Consider the following 18,862-nt stretch of genomic DNA (forward strand, 5'->3'; position numbering starts at 1 on the left):
CCGGCCTTGTAGCAGTGGTAAGGTACAGCAATTTCCCTATTGCTTTCCTGTATTGAGTATTAGTAGGTAATGGGTTATCTTGACAATTCATCTCCTTTAGGTAGTTGGTTTCCATGGGAGACTTTACTGGTTTGGTATCTTCCATTCCAAATGTTTCAATTATTTCTTGTATTTTGTGCCTTTGGTTCAGAAGAAAGCTGCCATCTTCCTCTCGCTCGATCTGGATGCCAAGGTAATTCTTTATGTTGCCAAGGTCTTTGGTGTCAAAGTGCTGATTTAGTTTTTCCAGTATTTCTGCTTCATCCCTTTCTTGCTCAAAGCAAATCAGGATATCATCCACATAAATAAGCATATAGACCCATCTGTTTGCCAATTTCTTTGTGTATAAGCAGGGGTCTGCTTTACTCCTTAGAAAGTTTTGATGTGTAAGCACTTCATTTATTTTTATATTCCACGCTCTGGCTGCTTGCTTTAGACCATATATACTCCTGCGAAGTTTGCACACTAGGTCTGACCTTTGTTCATCTTTGAATCCTGGCGGCTGTTCCATGAAAATTTCTTCTGTTAAATCACCATGTAGAAACGCGGTTTTCACATCAAAATGTTTCACTTGCATTTTCCTTATGACGGCTACTGTCAGTCCGTATTGTAGCGTGCTTGACTATAGGTGCAAATGTCTTATCATAGTCCTCTCCGTATTTTTGAGAATAGCCCTTGGCTACTAGTCTTGCTTTGTACCGTTCAATTGTGCCATCTGCATTGAATTTCACTTTAAAAGTCCATTTACAGCCTATGGCTTTCCTTCCGGGTGGTAGTTCTGTAAGTGTCCATGTTTTAGTGTCATGCATGGATTTTATCTCTTCCTCAGCAGCCTTTATCCATTTACTTGCTTCTTGTTCTGAATGCTGAGATATGTCTTCCCAGCTTGCAGGTTCGTTGATACTGGCAGTACTTGCTTTGTATGAGAGACGTATAGGTGGTTTACCTTTGTTTTCTCTTGTTGAACGTCTCCTTTTTGTGTCTGAGCCTTCTTGTGTCTGCTCTTCAGTACTGGTTGAGTCTGCACTCACTTCAACTCTTTGTTCGGAAGTTACAGAGATGGGCTGGTCAATGTCAGTTTTCTCTTTTATTCTTGCTTCTACTGTTGTCATTACATTGTCTCTGAAATCTTCAACAAAAGTTATGCTGTTGCTAATGGTAACCATGTTTGTTTTGGGATTTAGAATTCTGTAACACTTGACAATGTCACTGTATCCAACAAAGATACCTTCAAATGCTCTGTTTTGGAGTTTGGTGCCTTTTTCTTCAGGTATGTAGATGAATGCTTTGCATCCAAAAACTCTTAGGTGTTTTACACTTGGCTTCTCATTGTGCCATAGTTCATACGGGGTTTTCTCCACTGTTCTGGAAAGAAGTCTGTTCTACAAATATGTAGCTGTCATAGCTGCCTCACCCCAGTATTTTTGTGGTAGTCCAGAGTCTGTCAGCATACATCTGATCATTTCAGTCAGAGTTCTATTCTTTCTTTTAGCTACTCCATTTTGTTCTGGTGTATACGGCAGTGCTGTGTCTTGGCCTAGGCCGACAAGGCCCAGGCCTAGGGCGGCACTCTGCGGGGGTGGGGGGGGGCGGCAGAACAGCCCCCCCCCCCTCACAAAAACTTCCCCCGTCCTGTCCTCCCGAGTCCCGGTTCCCGCAGCCTCCTCCCGCTTAAATGCAGCCTCCTGTGTGCACACACGTGGTGTCGGCGGCCGAATCCGCCGCCCACAGCCACTGAGGTGCCTGACCAGATCGATCTGCAGCCTTGTGTACTCTGTGCTGCGCCGGGGTCTGGGAGCCTGGACTCGTCTTCAGACTTCAGGAAATCCCACCCACTGCTTCACCATGCAGCGTGACATGCAGCATACACAAGAGTGTATGGCAGCAAAGGAATGAGTGGAAGGCTGTGCATTCTCCTCATGCTGTGTTTGGAGGTCTGGTGGCAGCCCATTTTGCTGGGGCTTGTAGTGCACTCTGTGGGGGGCTGAGATATGGCAGCCTCCTATGCTGGGACTTGTAGTGCACTCTGTGGGGGGGGGCTGAGATATGGCAGCCTCCTATGCTGGGGCTTGTAGTGCACTCTGTGGGGAGGCTGAGATACGGCAGCCTCCTGTGCTGGGACTTGTAGTGCACTCTGTGGGGGGGCTGAGATATGGCAGCCTCCTATGCTGGGACTTGTAGTGCACTCTGGGGGGCTGAGATATGGCAGCCTCCTATGCTGGGACTTGTAGTGCACTCTGTGGGGGGCTGAGATATGGCAGCCTACTATGCTGGGACTTGTAGTGCACCCTGGGTGGCTGAGATATGGCAGCCTCCTATGCTGGGACTTGTAATGCACTCTGGGGGGCTGAGATATGGCAGCCTCCTATGCTGGGACTTGTAGTGCACTCTGGGGTGCTGAGATATGGCAGCCTCCTATGCTGGGACTTGTAGTGCACTCTGTGGGGGGGCTGAGATATGGCAGCCTCCTATGCTGGGACTTGTAGTGCACTCTGGGGGCTGAGATATGGCAGCCTCCTATGCTGGGACTTGTAGTGCACTCTGGGGGCTGAGATATGGCAGCCTCCTATGCTGGGACTTGTAGTGCACTCTGTGGGGGGGCTGAGATATGGCAGCCTCCTATGCTGGGACTTGTAGTGCACTCTGTGGGGGGCTGAGATATGGCAGCCTCCTATGCTGGGGCTTGTAGTGCACTCTGGGGGGCTGAGATATGGCAGCCTCCTATGCTGGGACTTGTAGTGCCTTAGACTGTTGGGGGACTGAGGAATCCTCAGTCCCCCACAGAGGGCACTACAAGTCTCAGCAGAGTGGGCTTCCATTCTTCAGTCCCCTGTAGTCTAGGGCACTACAAGTCCCAGCATAGGAGGCTGCCATATCTCAGCTCCACACAAAGGGCACTACAAGCCCCAGCATAGGAGGCTGCTCTTACAGAACAGAAGGAGCTGGGGGGGTGTACTGGGAGGGGAGAGAAGGAGGCACAGGTTTGAGATGAGGGGTTTTTTTCTGAAAGTGAGGATTTATGCTGGGAGGAGGATATGGGGGAGAATTTGTGATGGTGGGGGGATTTATGCTTGGAGGGGGAGGTAGGGGCGATTTATGCTGGGAGGGGGACATGGGGGAGGATTTGTGATGAGAGGGAGAATTTATGCTCGGAGGGGGAGGTAGGGGCAATTTATGCTGGGAGGGGGAGATGGGGGGGGATTTGTGATGAGAGGGAGAATTTATGCTCGGAGGGGGAGGTAGGGGCGATTTATGCTGGGAGGGGGAGATGGGGGAGGATTTGAGATGGTGGGGGGATTTATGCTGGGAGGGGGAGATGGGGGAGGATTTGTGATGAGAGGGAGAATTTATGTTTGGATGGGGAGGTAGGGGCGATTTATGCTGGGAGGGGGATATGGGGGACGTAGGGGGGGATTTATGCTGGGAGGGGGAGATGGGGGAGGATTTGTGATGAGAGATGGAATTTATGCTGGGAGGGGGAGATGGGGGAGGATTTGTGATGAGAGGGCGGATTTATGCTGGGAGGGGGAGATGGGGGAGGATTTATGCTGGGAGGGGGAGATGGGGGAAGATTTGTGCTGAGAGGGGGATTTATGCTGGGAGGGAGAGATGATGGAAGATTTGTGCTAAGAGGGGGGATTTGTGCTGGGAAAGGGGAGATTGAGGCAAGGGTTTGTGCTGAGAAGGGGGATTTGTACTGGAAGGGGTTATATGAGGGTGAGGATTTGTGTTGAAAGGGGGTATTTTTGCTGCTAGGGAGAGATGGAGGGTCGGGGGGTCTGGAAGGGGTGTGGTTTACAGATGGTAGGGTGGGTCTTAAATAGGAAGGGGTGTGGCTTTGACAGGAAGGGTGGGTCGTATTTAAATTAGGGGGTGCATGAATTTAGTCAGGCCTAGGGCAGCACAAAACCTAATAACACCACTGGTATACGGGACTGTCTTTTGATGTTTTATTCCATTCTGTTTTAAGTACTCTTGTATCTTACCTCCTGTGAATTCACCTCCATTATCGCACCGAAGTATACTTGTTACTGTTCTTTATTATATAGTCTTGTAATTTGTTGAAAACTTCACTCTTGTGTTGCATTAGGTAGGTGACTGTGTATCTTGAATAGTTGTCTATGAAAGTCACTATGTACCTGTTGCCTCCAGGTGTAGGTGGGTTTAGGGGACCACACACGTCACTTTGAACGAAGTCAAGTGGTCTTGAAGCTCTCTTCTGACTGACTTTGGGAAGTGTTGCTCTTGTAGCTTTGGATTTAATGCAACATTCACACTTAACAGTAACTTGACACTGTAGGACTTAAGCCCATATACCTAATACCATCCTACCCGTACATACCCTCCCTCCAAAAACATCATGGATGACTCGGACTAGTTTTTGGAGTAAAATGGCCTTGCGGCCTTTTATTCAAACTTATAAATTAACATAAATATTATAAATAACTGTATATTCTTAAATAACTTGTTACGGTAACTTTCTCAGTAAAACGATGACTATGAACCTGGTCACTGGTGCAACCTCCTTAATTTAAAACCTGCCAGTCGGAAACCCCTGACACGGCATTTTTAACAACATACCCCAGTGACCTAGCATTTTTAACTCCTGCAGGTTAACCCTTAAGACCTGCAGGTACCAACTTCAATCCCCATCCTTCCATGTATGGGTACCATCAAAACCTCCCATCATCTGGATGGGTACCATCAAACAACCCCCCATCCTTGGATGGGTACACATGTTACAACTTGTAACAGAACTTATAACAGAACTTATCCTATTCAAGGAAAACAACCACTGCCAACAATCGGGAGGGTGGGTGGGAATCTCATCCACCACCGCTCTTAGACTGACGTCACTTCCCCTTCCTGCATCTCCTACACTTTCTTCCTCCAGCCCCTCCCCTTCTCTAAAAGGAGAACTGTACCCTGCAGAGACAGGCAGATGTGCAGTCCAGCACTGTCATGCCGTCCCTGCGCTTAGGGTCCCCCTTTGGCTCCGTGACTCTCTTGACACTGTAGGACTTAAGCCCATATACCTAATACCATCCTACCCGTACATACCCTCCCTCCAAAAACATCATGGATGACTCGGACTAGTTTTTGGAGTAAAATGGCCTTGCGGCCTTTTATTCAAACTTATAAATTAACATAAATATTATAAATAACTGTATATTCTTAAATAACTTGTTACGGTAACTTTCTCAGTAAAACGATGACTATGAACCTGGTCACTGGTGCAACCTCCTTAATTTAAAACCTGCCAGTCGGAAACCCCTGACACGGCATTATAACAACATACCCCAGTGACCTAGCATTTTTAACTCCTGCAGGTTAACCCTTAAGGCCTGCAGGTACCAACTTCAATCCCCATCCTTCCATGTATGGGTACCATCAAAACCTCCCATCATCTGGATGGGTACCATCAAACAACCCCCCATCCTTGGATGGGTACACATGTTACAACTTGTAACAGAACTTATCCTATTAAAGGAAAACAACAACTGCCACAGCACGAAAGGGGTAACCCCTTACCCTTGCGAGCACCTCCACACACTAAGCCCTCTCTGTATGCCTTCTTGTAAGCCCAATGACCATAGGTCCGTGCCCACCTCATTAAGATGTACACCATCGCTGCGCAAATAACGCCATGTGTCAACCTCCAACTCCCTATGACGAATGGCTAAGCCCCCATTCCTTATAGAAAACCGGCTCACTTCCTTATTTACTTTTATCCTAGCCCTATTCACTTTTTTATCTGACAAAGCCCAGCGCCACGATAACCTCCCAATCATATCAGACCACACTAAGACCATCTTGGGATAAGCAGCTTTTAAACACAAAAAATCGCACTTGATGTCTCTGATGAGGTCCCTCATGGATCTAGCTCCCATGTCATTACCCCCCACATGCAATAACAATACATCAGGGGCCCTATCCAAGCGGGAAAATCTATGCACTTCCCCAAGCACCCTATTCCACTGCATGCCCGGAACCCCAATCCACCTTATGAGGGCCTCTTGTCTGGGAATACGAAGCTGTCTGCCGTTCGGCCGAACGTCCACCCTCTTGGCGCCCCAAAACACGTAGGAGTGACCGAGTATCCAAACCAGACATACATCTTGACCTGTTAATGAAATAGATAATACAACCTCATGAACCTTGATACCCAACTCCCACTCATAAACAACTCCCAGCTAAAATTACATTTGAACCATGTGAGGGCGGACATACAGTTTGAATCTATCCGAATCCCATCTGCCAATACGTCTAATTACCTCCTGACTCAAACCCGCCCTGGCAGCCTCTGTGGCCGCCCCAATCCTAAAAGAATGCAAGGAAAATTGTAAAGGGTCACATCCCACCCTGACCACACATTTCTTAAAAACCGTTACAAACTGGTATTTTGAAAGACACAAGCCGTCCTCATGTATCAAGAAGGGGCCGTTAACAGCAGGCCTGACTTCCATGAAAGCTCCCACAATCCTAACCGGGCATATGCTATGCTCCGCAATCTTTCCAAACTCCAGATATTTACCTCTCCCTGCTTGATCTGTTTTTGACCTATGAATCCATATGCGGACTCTATCCTCCCACACTTCAACCTCCCCGTTGAAAAGCCCGCCCGGAACCGTCTTTGAAGGGCTCACCAACTCACTTATCCTCAGCGCCCCAAAAAAGGCCAGCGCGAACGCTGTTTTGAATAGTGCACATTCGTACTCGGATCTGCTGATCCTTTCCAAACTAAGCATCAACTGCTTAAGCATTTCGAATGAGACGGGGCGCCTCCCGTCCCTCTGTTTGTAAGCTTTTCTATATCCCTTGACTGCTTGTCGTAACCAAAATTCCTTCGTATGGTCCCGACTCCCCTGCCATTTAAAAAGGAAGGCCAAACCTGCCAATTCACGATTGACGGCAGCTGCCGAGATACCGTTTTCAAAGTCCCTAATGTTAAAGTACAGCACTGCCTTGTCCACGTCCGGATCATCCGATCCCATGCCCAAGTCATTCAGAAAGGCGAACCACTCCTTCCATACCTTAGAGTAGGCATTCCATGTAGCCATACTCACGGATCGCTGAATCCATTTTGCTGCTGTTCCAAGGCAATGCTCCATATCCAGCTGGGACAGGCGACCCCCTGATGATCTGCCTCTGGTGCCAACCTCTGGAACCTGTCCCACTGAAAACGAGACAAAGCGTCAGCCAAGGTGTTCTCGATCCCTGGTAGATGCACAGCATAAATGAACGCATTCAATTGTAAACAACGAAGTACTAGATGGCACAAAAGCCTGACCACCGGCACTGATGCCGCGGTCAGCCGATTAACCACTTGCACCACCCCCAGATTGTCGCAATTGAAGCGGACCTTAAGGTTTCGAAATGACTCGCCCCACAGCTCCATGGCCACTACAATGGGGAACAACTCCAAGAGAACCAAGTTCTTTAAGAACCCAGCCTCCTGCCAAGCCGCTGGCCACTTGGCCACACACCAGTGGCCCTTACAGAAAGCACCAAACCCAGTTGATGAAAAAAGAAGGGGACTGTTAGGCAATAAAGCCTAGGGACTTTTGAGGTGTTGGTATTGATAGTAGGTATTTAGACCACATTAAAGTAAAAAAGAAATTTTTATTACAAATAGATTAAAAAGAGCCTAATCAAGGCCACATATAGTACAATCTTTTTTCAAAAATATATATAAAAATGTAACAACAATTTTATATTCCAGATACCACTATTTTGTTCTCTACATGTTTCGCTCTCTGGAGCTTCCTCAGGAGATTAGATGGTACCGTTATAACTGTAATTTACATAAAGAAGAAATAAATCAGTACAATACAAGATCATAGAATCCACGAATTATTGAAAATGAAGAAAATTAACAAATTTAATTGAAAATCGAATTTTTTATATATACGTTTTTAAAATATATATATTTTTAATAGGTCTATATTTATACAATGCAGATAATGCAGTACAAAAATATATATATACATGTAAATAAACACAAAAAAAAAAAAAACTCTGACAAAAATTGTTTTTCCCAAAATCTTTCTATCAATTATAAGATGAAGCTGAAGATCACCAGGCAATAAGAGAAAATTCATCCATGAAAAAGCCCGCTCTCACTAGGTTTCTGAATCCCCCAGAAATAACTTGCAGAGGTAATACTGTTTAGGTTGGATTATTAGAGTGTCCTAGTTTGAAACACAGGACAAAAAATAATTATAATAATAATTGTAATTGTATAGAGTATTTATATAGAATTTCTATATAAGACTCTGATTGGTTGTTTGCAAAAACAAAAATATATATATTTAAATATTCAGTTAAATTTTACCTTTTGTGTATTTATTAGATAGAATCAATATTCATTAGAAATGACATCCTGGGTGTAGAAAGGGACATAAGCACCGTTGTGGGATGTAGGGAACCAAGGACTTCAATATAAAGATGTTTTGAACAGGTGTGGAATTGAGGGGGGCCGGATCAGCCTGCTTGAATATCCAAAACCTGAGCAATGAAAATAGCCATATCCAGTTTCAATGTAAAGTTTAGAGAAAAAAGAAATATATACAGGCTGCTGCCAAAAAAAGATATAGCTTCATACCTGGTGAAGAGTAGTCCAAAAAGACAATCCATGGAGGAAAAATCCTCCTTGTCTCGTGGTGTCCAACAGAGGGAATGACGGGGAACACAGGTGGATTTCCCCGTTTAAGTATTAGACTCCGGAGTGGACGGCGTCTGACGTCACCGTCACTCCGCGGACGTAAGGGAGGTGTCACTGCGCATGCGCTCCAGGCTGAAATGACAGATGGGAAAGACTGCCTAGATGTGCAGTCCCCAATCGCCATTTTGAGAGATCTTTGCCCTCAACTGATGGGAGGGGGATAAAAAAGGGCTGAGAAGAGAGTGAGCAAGCCTGATGATAAACATCGGCCGTTCACTAAACCAAACCCAGTTGACCCGGCCGCATCAGTAAATAACTCTAGGTCCCAGTTGCTGATCGGCCCAGACATCCATAAAGCCCTTCCATTGAAAGACTCCAAGAATACCTGCCACACCCGTAAGTCATCCCTGTGGACTCTATTCAGACTCACGAAATGTGGCGGTGCCCGGATCCCTGCAGTGGCGGCTGACAGCCGCCTGCAGAAAATTCGGCCCATAGGGATGATTCGGCAAGCGAAGTTTAGCTTACCTAGCAGAGATTGGAGTTGGCGAAGCTGCAATTTCCTAACTCCAATAGTCCCGCGAACCTCCTCTTTCAACTTCAACAGTTTGTCCTGCGGAATCCTGCATTCCATCCTCCTTGAATCTATCTCTATTCCGAGAAATGTGATAGTCGCCGTTGGACCCTCCGTTTTTTTCCGGGGCTAGCGGCACCCCAAATCTTTCTGCTAAATATTGCAAGGTCCCCAAAAGCACTGCACATATGTTGGAACCTGCTGGACCCACACATAAGAAGTCGTCCAAATAATGGATGACTGAATTGATACCTGCCACATCCCGAACTGCCCATTCCAAGAACGAACTGAACGTTTCGAAAAGAGCACAGGATATAGAACATCCCATTGGAAGACATCGGTCTACATAGTAGGCCCCTTCCCATTTACAGCCCAGCCACCTGAAACTGTCGGGATGAACTGGCAAAAGCCGAAAAGCCGATTCGATGTCGGACTTGGCCATTAGAGACCCCTGCCCATATCTCCTAACCCATGAGACCGCTGCGTCAAAAGATGTGTACGTAACCGCACACTCTTCAGGGGCTATAGCATCATTCACCGACCCTCCCTTTGGGAAAGAGAGGTGGTGTATGAGTCTAAATTTGTTTGGCTCTCTTTTTGGTACCACCAAAGTTTCCCGAAAAGGACCCGCCATGCGTCCCAATGAAACCTCTTTTTCCAATTTTTCAGAGACCACCGCTTCATGCAGCAAGGCCGACCGCAAATTCTTGGCCTCAGGCGGCACCTCGCAAGGAATGTGAAAACCCTCCCTAAAACCTGCCTCCAGCGTGGCAGCCGCTGCCCGGTCTGGGTACCTATTGAGGAAAGGCCGCATCCTTTCCACCCGTACCGGAGTCCTCCCTCTTACCTGAAGTATCTCCGGCGCGTCCTTTTCCTTTTTTGAAGCATTTTGCCAATGCGTGGGATCCCGCGCAGCCGAAACACAAATGCTTGAAACGACAGTTGGCTCCGAATCTGCAGATTCCTTCATTAAATTGCCAGCAATATCCCCATTTTTTCTCAGCCGGTTGTCCTGGGGCTGCTGAACCTCCGACCCCTGCCTGAAAAAACTGACTAGGGGCCCTCGCTGCCGTCATCAACCTCATCCACAAGCTGATGTCCTTGTGATCCCAGCGTAGATTCGTCGCACAGCCATCCTCTGACGAAATTGTTCATCATAGCGTAGCCACGCCATGCCCCCGTATGTTCTATGGGCCTCACTAATGGCCTCTAGGTACAATGTTCTGGCGCTTTCTCGCCTACCACGCACGCCAAAATTGCGAACGCTTGTAGCCAGTTGGCGAACGTTCGCGGGATCAAGCGATACCTACGCTTCTCCTCGTCCTCCTTTTTTCCCTCCACCGATTTCAACCTATCCAGATTAAATTTCTCTAACGGCAGTAACGTGAAAATTTCCACGTATTCGCCCTTCCATATTTTTTCCTTTATCTCTGCTTTTAAATGAGCCCCCAACGGGCCCTCAAAGCAGACATATACCTCGCTCCTTGCCGCATCTGCTAATCTAACTGCATCGGCTTTTTTCTCAGTTGTCTTCCCCTGGTCCCCCGAAGTCGTAGCCACTGCTGCTGTAGAGGGGGGCACCCCAACCGCTGTAAGAGCCGCCACCGGCGAAACCTGGACGTCACTCGTAAGAGTTGGGGTGGTCCCCGTCTGCGGGGTATTCCTCTCTGTCGTCCACGCAGTCGCCGGACCACCTCCTGACCCTGATTCCACGCGTGCTACTAGCTCTTTTAGGCCAGTTAGCAACTCCCGCAAACCCTCATTCCCTGTTTGGGGCGCTGATGCTGACGGTGGAGCTGGTACGTTCTCCGCCCCCCCTGGCCTGACTAAACCCCCCAACCGTGAACCTCCCCCCTGTACATTTTGCCCCAATAGATTATGTAAAAGAATAGTAACAGGATTAGAGGAATCGCACTCACCGGGCTGCCCTGGACTGGGCCCAACAGCCGCCACTCCTGGAACCAATGCCTCCGTCAGACCCGGACAGCTCTCCTTCCGACCGATCGTCGTGCTCGTCCATCCTGCCAACTTCTTGTTGCACCCCACCTGCGGTCGCAGTGGTTGCCGAGGGCCTGCGGTGCTGAGCTCGGCCACTCCTCCCTTGGATACCGCTAGGCCCGCTGGATGCCCCTGGTGACGGACTCCTACGTCTACTGCTGCGCGGGGTGCGTGCTGACCGTCCATTACCCCCCCTCACGCTGGCCCTGGCGTCTCTCTCTGACCCGCTGTCGCCCTGCGGCGGACTACTGGCCATCTCTGTCGCCCGTGCCCCTCCTCCACTTGCCGTGGTGCGTTCTTGTGTGTCCCGAGCCCTCCGTCCCTCTCCTGCTGACCTCTCAGGGGGCTGTAAGCATCTGCGCCTTGCTGGAGGGGAAGAGCCGCGTGCATTGCTGGGCACCCTTCCCCCTGTCCCTCCAACCTTCCTCCGATTCCCCTGGGCCTCTCCTCGTCCATCCCTCTGCCTGACCTGCATAGTGGGTGTCTGGGCCTCTCCCGCTGCTATCCCACGCTGCGCTGCTCTGGATGAGCCCAAGCCAGCCTCAGGGCTGTATCTCTCCGGCGGCCGTGACCGCCGTGCCCTAGGAGTTGGTGGCCCCCCCCCCGCTCACCGTCGATCCGCCGTCAGCGATCACACGGAGCTGCTGCTGGAGCCAGTCCGCGCCGTTAGCGGCAACCGCCGCTCTGAGCTGATCTATAAACCCCTCCATCGCTGCCATGCTGTGTTATAGGAAGGGGAAGGTGAAGAGCGGTGAGGTGTGCTTCTAATCTCATCCACCACCGCTCTTAGACTGACGTCACTTCCCCTTCCTGCATCTCCTACACTTTCTTCCTCCAGCCCCTCCCCTTCTCTAAAAGGAGAACTGTACCCTGCAGAGACAAGCAGATGTGCAGTCCAGCACTGTCATGCCGTCCCTGCGCTTAGGGTCCCCCTTTGGCTCCGTGACTCTCTGGACAAGAGGATACTGTTAGATCCCTTGTCAGATTCCTCCTTTGTAGTTCCTGTATGCATGAGGTGATATAGATGAGCTTGGCACTTGCTATTGTCTGTTTACCATTTAGAATAGAACACTTGTCACCTTGGAATTTTACAGTGAGTCCTGTGGTTGTTAGACGCTTCACAGATAAGAGTCCTCCTTCTAGATTAGGAACATAAAGCACATCTTTCACTGGTATGGCTAAATTGTGTCCCGCATCATTCGGGCATACAAGGGTTCCATGCCCATATCCTTCTGCATGTATTTGGCTTCCATCTGCAGGATAAATTTTTTTCTTTGTTGTTCAGGTCAAGTTCTGTGAAGAAACTTCTATCACTCGTCATGTGACGAGTGATGCCCCCCGAATTGGCCCCCGAATCGATGCACCAGCCTTGGCATTTATTGTTGCCTGTCGTTTTAAATGTGGCATTCCAGTTTCCTTCCAATGGATCATTGATTGTGGTTTTGACCTTTTGTTTAGCGTAAGAGGGACGCTGTCTCATTTGCTCTGCTTTCGTTAAGTACAGTCGTTCTTTATGTGTCCCTGTTTGTTGCATCTGAAACACACTCTGGTCTCTTTCCTGTGTAACCTTGCATCTGTAACTTTAAGAGCGGTTCTGGTGTCGGTTTCTGTGGAGTCATGCACTAATTCCTTTCTTCTCTGATACCCATCTATGAGCCTGTTTTTTTACAAATGCTAGCGTCAGATTTGTCTCAGGTTGTGTCTCCAGTGCATTGATTAGTGCAGTATATGTATCGGGCAAACTGCATAACAACATGGCTGCAGTGTGACTGTCTGTTATATTCTCCCCGATTGATCTGAGTTGCGCAATCACTTCCAGCATTGCATTTATATGCTCCTGCATGTCCTGTCCTTTGCCAAGTCTCATTTTGTAAAGTTTCCGCAGCAGAAACAGCTTACTGTTTAAACTGGATCTTTCATGCAGTCTTTTCAGTACATCCCACATGCCTTTCGCTATGTCCTCATGACGTATATGAATGAGCTGATCATCCTCCACTAGTAAGCTTATGGTGGCCCATGCCTGTCTGTTTTTCTTGTCCCAGTCCTGATTATTATCCTGTGGCCTCTCTGTGGTGGTAACCTCCCACAAGTCGTCTCTTGATAATAGCATTTCCACTTTGAACTTCTATAGTTGATAATTGTCATTGTTCAGCTTGGCCACTGAGAGTTTAAGCTCTGAGTTTCCGGGCATTTTTTCCCTCCTTTATATATGAACAGTCTTACTTGTCTATAGGAGATGTCACTGGAAAACTTCCTTATGTCGATCTCCACCTCAGCCACACTGTTTACCGTTCGAGGCTTTGTTCTGCCTGGGCCGCACCTGGTCATATGACTTTATCCGGACACTGGGCCCATAACCTGTTGCAGAGTATGATTGCTGGGTGCGGTGGAGTCAATTCAGATCAGACGTTGTGGAGTAACAGGAACTGGCTTCTTTATTGGAACATAACCACACTAGCACAGATGTCACCACACTTGGTAAGAAAAAACACAGACAGGAAAAAGAAACCAACAAGCAAAACACTATGTACAGTGGGGCAAAAAAGTATTTAGTCAGCCACCAATTGTGCAAGTTCTCCCCAAGATGAGAGAGGCCTGTAATTGTCATCATAGGTATACCTCTCTCATAGGAGAGACAAAATGTGGAAACAAATCCACACAATCACATTGTCTGATTTTTGAAAGAATTTATTTGCAAATTATGGTGGAAAATAAGTATTTTGTCAATATCAAAAGTTTATCTCAATACTTTGTTATATATCCTTTGTTGGCAATGACAGAGGTCAAACGTTTTCTGTAAGTCTTCACAAGGTTTTCACACATTGTTGTTGGTATTTTGGCCCATTCCTCCATGCAGATCTCCTCTAGAGCAGTGATGTTTTGGGGCTGTCGCTGGGCAACACGGACTTTCAACTCCCTCCAAAGGTTTTCTATGGGGTTGAGATCTGGAGACTGGCTAGGCCACTCCAGGACCTTGAAATGCTTCTTACAAAGCCACTCCTTCGTTGCCTGGGTGGTCTGTTTGGGATCATTGTCATGCTGAAAGACCCAGCCACGTTTCATCTTCAATGCCCTTGCTGATGGGAGGAGGTTTGCACTCAAAATCTCACGTTACATGGCCCCATTCATTCTTTCATGTACACGGATCAGTCGTCCTGTTCCCTTTGCAGAGAAACAGCCCCAAAGCATGATGTTGCCATCCCCATGCTTCACAGTAGGTATGGTGTTCTTTGGTTGCAACTCAGCATTCTCTCTCCTCCAAACACAACGAGTTGTGTTTCTACCAAACAGTTCTACTTTGGTTTCATCTGACCATATGACATTCTCCCAATCCTCTTCTGGATCATCCTTAATGCTCTCTAGCAAACCTCAGACGGGCCCGGACATGTACTGGCTTAAGCAGGGAGACACATCTGGCACTGCAGGATCTGAGTCCCTGGCGGCGTAGTGTGTTACTGATGGTAGCCTTTGTTACGTTGGTCCCAGCTCTCTACAGGTCATTCACTTGGTCCCTCCTGTAACGATATCACGTACGGGACATGAAAAGCTGTAGCTAGCTGCCATCTTGTGTGGAAGTAGCTATGACAGTTTGGCTAACCATGTAACCTTACAGAGAAATCTGAACTCCCTCCTCCCTCCTCCCTTGTCTTAGGAATTCAAAGCTTTTTAAGTTCAACAGAAAAGGTTATCTCAACAGAGAAAACAGAACCATGCTAGGTCAGAAAAAACTGCGTGTTAAAAGGACAGAGTGTTCAGGCCTGTCGTAAAACTGTCACCCTCTCCATTCAGAGACCTAACAGGCCTCGGTTGTAAATTGTCTGAATACACCTCAGTGTAGTAAGTATGAAATCTCAGCATGTTTCATAACTTCTGACTTAGTAATAGCACAGCCATAATATGGACATATTTAGTTTCCTCAGATAATTTGTAACATTTCAAGTCCAGACACCCCTATGTCAGGTCTTATGGGAAACCACTGGTACCACTTATTCCTCCTGAGCAGACTATACATTATAGACATAGCATGTTTAGACTTGTTTTGAAGGAAATCTCACGTTGAATAATAATATGGATAGTGGCAGTCTGTAAACACTACAGATGCAGATATATGAATATGTATCACAAAATCTACCTGGGACGTGGTCATGAGTGTAGACACCTCCCAGCAACCAACCCCTAAACAAGATGACCAGACGATTGGTTACTGGTCACTGTCAACACCCCCTTTGATTTGACAGAAAAGAGGAGATGGAGATTTTACCATCCAAGAAGAAACAACTGCCAAGTCGAGAACCGATTACCAAGCTCATTGATCGAACTCTGATCAACCCTCGGACATTAATTGCAAGTATTCTCTCTTCCCAATTCTACCTTATTGCTTTGTGGCTGTATATTGTCTTTATTTTTTGAAACATCTTTTTTCTGTAAATGTTTTATTTGCATCAACTTTGACCTTTTCATAATAAACCCTTATGTTGAAAAGTGTTAACCTTGTCTCTAAAGCTCTTAATGCAAGCTATAAACGAACCTGCCTCTTGAAGGGCGCTACTGTTGTAGAGTAAGACTCTGAGCAGACCTGTCTGTGGTGGCAGTGTGTGTGGCAGACGCTTATTCTAAAATTATAATTGGCATTGCTAAAATTACGAGTCTCCCCCGGCTCAGTCTTTTAAACGGGGGTGGTGGCAGTTAAAGGGTTAATTGTGTAATTAGCCCAGTGACAATCACTCTCAGGCTGCTCGCACCTAGATTGTGGTCCCAAAAGCTGGAAAATCTTTGTGCTGGGCGCAGCTGAGAGTGGCATTGTTACGTAAGTGACAGCGTGGTGTGAGGTTGGCCGGTCCTTCATTGCAAGTTAGCGAGGAGGGCAGGGATCTGACACCCGCGTTCGTCACACCTCCATGTAGTTCTCGGATTTTTGCTCACCGTTCTTGTGATCATTTTAACTCCACGGAGTGAGATCTTGCGTGGAGACCCAGATCGAGGGAGATTATCAGTGGTCTTGTATGTCTTTCATTTTCTAATTATTGCTCCCACAGTAGATTTCTTCACACCAAGCTGCTTGCCTATTGCAGATTCAGTCTTCCCAGCCCGGTGCAGGTCTACAATTTTTTTTCTGGTGTCCTTCGACAGCTCTTTGGTCTTCACCATAGTGGAGTTTGGAGTGTGACTGTTTGAGGTTGTGGACAGGTGTCTTTTATACTGATAACAAGTTCAAACAGGTGCCAATAATACAGGTAATGAGTGGAGGACAGAGGAGCCTCTTGAAGAAGAAGATACAGGTCTGTGAGAGCCAGAAATCTTGCTTTTTTGTAGGCGACCAAATACTTATTTTCCACCATAATTTGCAAATAAATTCTTTAAAAAAATCAGACAATGTGATTGTCTGGATTTGTTTCCACATTTTGTCTCTCATAGTTGAGGTATACCTATGATGACAATTACAGGCCTCTCTCATCTTTTTAAGTGGGAGAACTTGTACAATTGTTGGCTGACTAAATACTTTTTTTCCCCACTGTATCGGAAATACAACACATCATAGAAAAATGCATAGCATAGCATATCTCTGAGCATTAGCGACATTTAGTGTCCTGTTTGTGAACTGCAGTCAATAGGCTAAGCTGAAAGTTGTTGTATCTCCAACAAGAGGGGGATCACGGTCCCTCCTACATTAGCCGTGTAACAGAGCTGAAAAGCGGGCCACAAGTCACGTGACCGGCCTGAAGACAGCTCTTAATAGCTATTTAGAATGCACATTTTTAGAAAGGATTTACACAGTGTGCTATGCCAGCCTCTAATAGAGTGGCTGGCATTTTTTTTTTAAAAAGGCTTAACAAACACTTTAAGGTAAGATAATGTGCTGCCTTTACAACCACTTTAACTCTCACATTATTTTAAAGTGGTTGTAAACCTCAGACATGAAACATTAACAAAGCATATCCCTCTATAGTGTGTACTTGCCTCAATCCAGAGCACCATGATTTCTGTCTGCTGCCTCCTTCCTCTGCTATCAGCTTGAGTCACTTCTGACAAGTTTTCCTGACACAGAGAGAAAAATGGTGACAGGGGAGGGATCTCTAGCTGATTAACAGCCTCAGCTCTGTTCTAGTGTGCTATGTGAAGGGGGGTGTGTACCTTCCCTCCAATTAGCTCTCAGACCAGTTCTCACCAGGGCATTTCAGCGGGAACGCGGGGGAACAAAAAATTCACAGTGTGGCGCTATTTGTTAAGTGTGTACAATATGAGAGCCTAAGCGTTAAATAACATCAAATCATACAATGTAAACAAGGAAAATACCACGTAAACACCTGTGACAGTGACTAGTGAACAAAATAATAATACATATATGTGTTCAATTAAAATAAACATCAAAAACAATATCAAATATAAAGTCCATAACACCAAAAAAAAGTCTGTGATGACAGTGCATAAATGATGATAAGCAGGTGTTTTCTTGTACGTGCAGAAAAATTTGTTAGACCCGGTAGCCTGGTAGATGAATGGACCATAGAAGACCAGAGGTGCACAGAAGTTTTGGAAACAGTGCCAGGACCATCACCAGAAAGTATGGAGGCTTACCAGAAGTAGTGGTCTGAAATAGCATATGCCAAACAGGTCAAGAAAGCTTGATGACCAACAGATATAAACAAGGCCTGGGGAATGCCCAGGAAAAAATTCCAAGCCTACTTACCACCAGCTCGCAGACAACCAAATTAACCTGTCTAACAGTATGCGTTAAAAACAGGGGTTTAGTCCGCACGCATTTGCAAACGCATGCGTAAGCCACAGAGCCTCGTCACGGCACCCTGATATCTGTGGTCCTAACACTAAAATATGAGTGTCCCCACAGTGGAGGCACATGCATTCTGATGGATAAATGAGAGCAGGTGGACTGAAGGGCAGCCCATCCCTTCTTAAAGGTACAGGAGCACACCAGACACCCAGCAAATAAGCCAGGAGCCGGCTCCTGGCTTATTCTACGGATGGTGCAGGTGGCATCGCTGACACGGAGGTCATTGGAGGAAGTCGTGCTGATCATTTCCCCCCTTCCCTCGTTTTGTGCGGTGATGACATCTGACCAGATAATACATCTAGACCTGTTGGTCATCAAGCTTTCTTGACCTGTTTGGCATATGCTATTTCAGGCCACTACTTCTGGTAAGCCTCCATACATTCTGGTGATGGTCCTGGCACTGTTTCCAAAACTTCTGTGCACCTCTGGTCTTCTATGGTCCATTCATCTACCAGGCTACCGGGTCTAACTAATTTTTCTGCACGTACAAGAAAACACCTGCTCATCATCATTTATGCACTGTCATCACAGACTTTTTTTGGTGTTATGGACTTTATATTTGATATTGTTTTTGATGTTTATTTTAATTGAACACATATATGTATTATTATTTTGTTCACTAGTCACTGTCACAGGTGTTTACGTGGTATTTTCCTTGTTTACATTGTATGATTTGATGTTATTTAACGCTTAGGCTCTCATATTGTACACACTTAACAAATAGCGCCACACTGTGAATTTTTTGTTGTTATTTTTGTCCCTGAGTCTACGGGTGTGTTGGCTGCTTCCTTAGTTT

At 46.7% G+C, this 18,862-nt stretch overlaps 1 protein-coding gene across 4 annotated transcripts in view; it reads left to right on the forward strand.

Annotated features, from left to right (window-relative positions):
• The window catches only part of LOC141116361 (interferon-induced very large GTPase 1-like), an 86,831-nt gene that overhangs the window by 42,947 nt on the left and 25,022 nt on the right, over positions 1-18,862 (forward strand). The window lies entirely within an intron of this gene.

Source organism: Aquarana catesbeiana, linkage group LG13 (assembly GCF_042186555.1).
Source record: "Aquarana catesbeiana isolate 2022-GZ linkage group LG13, ASM4218655v1, whole genome shotgun sequence".
NCBI lineage: Eukaryota > Metazoa > Chordata > Amphibia > Anura > Ranidae > Aquarana > Aquarana catesbeiana.